Genomic DNA, 6000 nt, shown 5'->3' with positions numbered 1-6000 from the left:
GCTTTTTTTTTTTTGCTTTTTTGTTTTGTTTTGTTTTTTTGTTTTGATTTTTTGGAGACAGGGTCTTGCTGTAGCTTTGGAGCCTGTCCTGGAAATTAGCTCTTGTAGACCAGGCTGACCTCGAACTCACAGAGATCCTTCTGTCTCTGCCTCCAGAGTGCTGGGATTAAAGGTGTGCACCGCCACCACCAGGCTGCTCAATGGGCTTTTAACTTTTTAAGAAATTAAATATTTGTACACACATTCCATAAAATGCACTTTTCTCCCAATCAAAAGACTATATGATGCTACATACCAGAGTTACAAACAGACAAAATTCCCTAACTTTGTGAAGCTTGTAGTCTAGAGAAGAAAAATAATGAATGTGATATTAATGTGTTATATATTATTATATTATATAATATATAATATATATTATATATTAATATGTTAATATATATGCACATTACACTAAAAGGTACATGCTACATGCTAAGGACCTCCACAAGTCAGAGACAGCAGGCAAGCCACTCCTTGCATGAGGTATACACATACATATTAAGGTTTGAGAAGTTCTGATAATAACAGAACAATGATCCATGTAATTATGTGGTGTGGAATAAAGAACAGAAGGAACTGTCAAAAGCAAACCAGCTTTTTGGTAAGCAGGGGAAGATTCCACATCAGTTTCCGTGGTGGCCGGAAAAGCCTGACACTAACAGGTACAGAATCACAGACCATCCTAAGCTTTGCGGCTTTTGTTTTGTCTTGTTTGTTTTTATTTTTTGAGACAGGGTTTCTCTGTAGAGCCCCAGCTGTCCAGGAACTCACTCTGTAGACCAGGCTGACCTTGAACTCACAGAGGTTCACTAGTCTCTGCCTCCCACGTACTGGGATTAAAGGTGTGTGCCATTACCCAGCAGCATCCTAAATTTTTTTTGAAGGTTGTTCCTTGGTTTATATTTTAAGGCAGAGTTCTCACTAAGTCAGCAATGCTGGCTGGCCTGGAACTTGTGGAGCCCAGGCTGGCCCGGAACTCACAAAGATCTCTTGTATCTGACTTCTAGGTACTATGCTTAAAGGCATGTAGCTCCATACTTAGCCCCAAGATTTTTAGCCTTATACTTTAGATATGAGTATGTATTTGTTTGTATGTGAATGCTTACAGGTATTAGTGTATCACTAGAAGAAACCTTGTTTTTTTTTCCAAAATGCTTATAATACTGCCTATTTTGTTGCTATAGCAAAAATAAGCCCTAGACCACAAAGGATATATCAGAAAGATTACATTCACATTTAACCAAATTAAGCCTGCTTCTATTCCAAAAGTTTGTGGATTACTTTTTAAAACAGAATAAAATGTAAAGCTCCCTGTGCCTCATATTCCTCAGTCACTATTAAGCTCTGCTTCCTGCACCAAACACCTGGGCCCTTACTTCATTTCTTCTAAGCCTTGGCTCTGGTTCCAGCCATGGCTACAGACATTAAAGGTCCCTTCGAGGGTCACTCTCTTAGAAACTGGTGCCTCATCTCAGGCATACGTCTGAGGTTCAGATACCTCCCATTCAACTAAGCTTTTTGTGTTGTTTTGTTTCAAAGTCCCAGGGGCCTTATCAAGTAAAAAAGCAAGTCGAGAACTCTCTCTGGGCTTTGGCCACAAGAGCCACGGCTACAAAAACCACCACTAAGATACTCATTACTCAGGATCAAGAGGCCCCTTTGGAAGCAGGTGGTTGTCACACGGCCTCATTTTGTACATACTGATAATTGCCAGGGCTAGGAGCTTTGCAATTAGCAACCAGTCTCCCCTTTCCAGCATGAGTCCTGTGAGAGAACCCAGCTCCGAAAAGTTCCCATCCTTACAGAGCCTCCCTCATCTCCGCGAACCTGGCAGAAATAGCCGCTCTGTCATCTGTTTCTTAACTCTTTCCCTGAAAGGGTAGCCAGCATCCTCCCTGTTCCTTCTTCTCTACACCACGACACAGTCTCCTTGACGAGCTAAAGCGTCTACAAAGCAGAGAAAACTATCTTCAGCAAAGGGCAGTTTTTAAGGTAGAAAAAAAGGCTGTTCTAGGAAGTCTCTGACCACATACCATTGCAATATATGAAGTTACCTAGAGTTCTGAGATTAATAGTACAACGTTCAGCCCACTGAGACTGTGGCCAGACAGTGTTAGATTGCTGGATTTAATGATGCCCACTGAGGAGACACATAAGAGGAGCAAGAGTCCTTGTGCCCTTGGATTTCCTCCTGGACATGTGACCAGTGTCACAACCAAAGTAAAGATGGGTGGCCTAGAGCAGAGACTTTCGCACTTTGTGGTAACCCACCTTCTTGATGGTTTTATTGATTTACTTGAAAAATGCCTTTATTTCTGACTTTCTTTGTTCTGCTACTATGAAACTATTGCAGTATTAGATCATGGAATTTGGAGTAACCTAAATCTGTATTCCCAAGTTATGTTCACTCACACTGGGTTGCTAAATAAAAAACTATCCCTTCTTTCCTCAGATATGATCTCTCTCTCTCTCTCTCTCTCTCTCTCTCTCTCTCTCTCTGTGTGTGTGTGTGTGTGTGTGTGAGTGCATGAGCGCGGGCGCACACACACTCGTGTGCACTTAGCACTACAAGAGGCTGCAGCCTCCAGAAAGAAGGGCCATTGCTGAGGCAACCCAGAGAAAAACAGAGAGAACAAGACGGAAACAATCCCTTTCCTGACCCTGCCTCTTTTTAAATCATCCAGTCTCTCGAATCCAACAAAGACCCAGCTCTGAATGGAGACACTTGTTTCCGAAGCCTTAGCATCAGAGAACTGATTATATAAGTGTAGATGGAGAGCTTAAGTCAACTGGCAAATGGCATTTCCGGTTTAAACAATGATTTCCAGTGGCTTCAGCCTAAACTGTCCACTTTAGAATTCCCAGGGTACATCTGTCTCGTCTACTGGTTTAGCACCTGTTGGTTACCGCTCTTTTGATGCACTGCTTTGGTCAGTGCTGTGGCAGAGCAATTCTCTGACTGAGACATCCTTCTTGCAGTTATTAGGTGGAGTCTGTACAGAGAAACATTCCCTGCCAACTATTTGGTTGATTTGAATTACAGTTCATGCAGGAAAAGACGGGAGAAACTTGGTTATTGCTCTTAGCCAACTTCCAGAGTTGCCGACTTAGGAATAAAAGATGATCAATGTCTTAGTAACTATTGGTACTAGAAATCTGTAACATTTGTTCATATTTTTGATCTGATGTAGGCCATTATTCTCTTTTTATATTAAGGTTGGCTCATTTTAGGCTATTTAAGTGTCATGGCATTTTCAAGGCATTTTGTTTTGGTTTATTTTCTATAATTTTTTTTAGCTGTTCTGGATTTTTCTTGAAAAAAATATCATGCATGATCAACTTAATTCTGTCCCTTTCATTTGACTCTAAATCTCTCAGTTCTTCGGTGAAATTAGCAACTTATCTTGAACTTTCCCTGACTTGGGAAGATGCTAATAAACATCCTAATTGTCTGGTGTTGGGCTACTCTGGAAAAATGATCTTGAGATGCCCTCTCCATCGCTACAACAAAGCTACAGTTAATTAAAGAACTTAAAATTGTTTGATTCTAACCAAATTGGAGTTTATGTGCACTTCTTATATGGGGGAAAGGGAGAGACAATAGCAATAAAAAGTAACTATAGGATAATTATTTATTTTAAAATGCAAGCTAAGATTTTAATCATCTTGCATTGATTACCTTAAAATGGGTTTAATTTTGCTCCTACTGTTGAAATTACAGCAGTCATGTTAGCATGTGGAGAGCAATAAGAGAGAAAAATGTGGACCCCAAGATTCACTTTCCAGGGAAAGGAATTTTTCCTCCCAAATAGTTAGAACTGCTTTGATTTACATAAACACTGCTTTTTATTCTTTTAGAAATAGATAAACTGGCAGATAACAGCACCTCAAACCAAATGACCAGGGCAACTCTTGGGATGATGTTTTAGTCTCCTCCTCGGATACTGTGTGCTATTAATACCTCTCCAGTCCTTGCCTTCTTTCCGGCCATCAAAATTCAGCTACTGAAAAAATTTAGACTTTCTGGTTAACTGAACTGGGTGATTGATCAACATAATGTTTCTATTCTTTATGCATCCTCTTTCCTGTTCTTGCCAAAGAAATCATTCTAAAATTTGATTTATAGCACTTGATTAAAATCTTGCCACCATCATGGAAAGAACCCACATTTCTTAGCATGGTATATGATACCCGTCATCATCTGGCCTCAACTTATCTCCCATCTTCTTCCTCCTTACTGTCCCAGGCCCCTCAGGCCCCACACCTAATGCCCTGACTCTGGAACATTGGCAGAGAGCTCTCACGGTTTGCTTCACGGCCTCTGCGTTTCAGCAAGCTGCTCTCTCTCTCTCTCTCTCTCTCTCTCTCTCTCTCTCTCTCTCTCTCTCTCTCTTCAAATGGTTAGGGCCCACTCATTCTTCAAAAGCCAGTTCAGAGATCACCTCCATCTGAGATTCCCGTCACCCACTCTGGAAACTGACTAAGAGAAATAATCAAGTTTTCTCCAGCCTTTCCCTGCACAAATTTGTGATTCACATTGACCAAACAATTGTTGTTCTGGACAGACAGACTCGCAGTTGATCTTCTCTATACCCCAGTGTGTTAGGTGGCTTCTTAATGCCACGGGCAGAATTGTTATCACACTAATTCCTTGAGTGTGTGACATTTACTATCTCCCATAAGCATCTTCACGAAGTTGATCTTTGTGTGCGTGGTGTATGTGTGTGCTCATGTAGGTTTGTGCACATTTGTGCAAGTGGAGGTCAGAGGCCAACTTCTGGCGTCTTCCTAAATGTCCTGATCTTATTGAGAAAGGGCCTCTGACTGAACTTTGAGCTCATCAACTTGTCCAGGCTGACCACTGAGCTCTAGAGATTCTGTCTGTCTCTTCCCGCTTCCACCCAGGGCTGGGTTATATATGCGCAGGGGGTACCCAGCTTTCCCATGAGCACTGGGATCCAAACCCAGGTACTCATCATGTTTATATAGCAGGAACGTTATCGACCGAGCCACGTCCCTAGCTCCTCTCGTATTTATAGCTCCAGTGAATAGTTTCTGGTGGAATAAATGCATGACTGAACAGCAGTTCATCCATCCTCTCCAGTTGTACTACGCTATATACACTCCCAGCGTAACATAACCGAGCTCCCTGATGCTCCGCGTCCGCACCAGCCTTGGCATTGTCAGCCCTTTACATTCCGAGCACAGAGGTGGCTCTGTCATTGTAGCTTGCTGTAGCTTTAAAAAAGCCCTTAGTATGCTAATGGCTGGAGCTGTAAGGAAAACGTTTCTTCCTCATTCATTAACATTTCCTAAAACTGCAGATGCAGAGGTTTTTGCAGCCAAGCTTTTCCAGGTGCAGTAAGAAAACCAGGAGATGTGGCACAAGATGATGAACTATAGGTAAGACCTTAGAATCAGAACAAAAACCGATCTGATCCATAATTCTCAAATTTGGGGATTTATGTGAAAACTCACTGTGCATATTCAAATTACACATGCTGGGATTACGCTAGGGTAGCTGTTTGGAAGCTGGTCCTAATATCTGCATTTTAAAATAAACATCCTAAGTGATCTTGACATGGTCCACAGAATGAGAAATACTATTCAGAGAATAGTTTCATATTACAAATTAATTTAGGAGACCACCTATTTGGTCTGTCATCTGGTTAATGTGAAAACTCTCTCTTCTCCAACCTGTGGGCATAGGCAGCAGAATTTCACAAAACTGAAATTCAGACTGCTTGGCCAAGGTTAAGACAAAAAACAATGAATGAAGGTCTCTGATGGTGCTGCAAAAGCAAGTTCAATTAAGGAGAAGTTCCGTAGTGAAAAAGAACAGGCAGACTTTAGACTCGGCCGTTATCTTAGGCTAGGTCCTTCCTCTCCCCAGCTCTCAGCTTCTCACCTAAAAGCAGTACTATCTGGCCCTATCAGCCTTACAGAATCACACAAGGCTTA

The sequence above is a fragment of the Alexandromys fortis genome, unplaced genomic scaffold (genome assembly GCF_014885135.2).
Source record: "Alexandromys fortis isolate MF-2015 unplaced genomic scaffold, M_Fortis_MF-2015_v1.1 scaffold_10, whole genome shotgun sequence".
Lineage (NCBI taxonomy): Eukaryota > Metazoa > Chordata > Mammalia > Rodentia > Cricetidae > Alexandromys > Alexandromys fortis.
The sequence above is the reverse complement of the archived record's forward strand: the minus strand, read 5'-3'. Positions refer to the sequence as shown.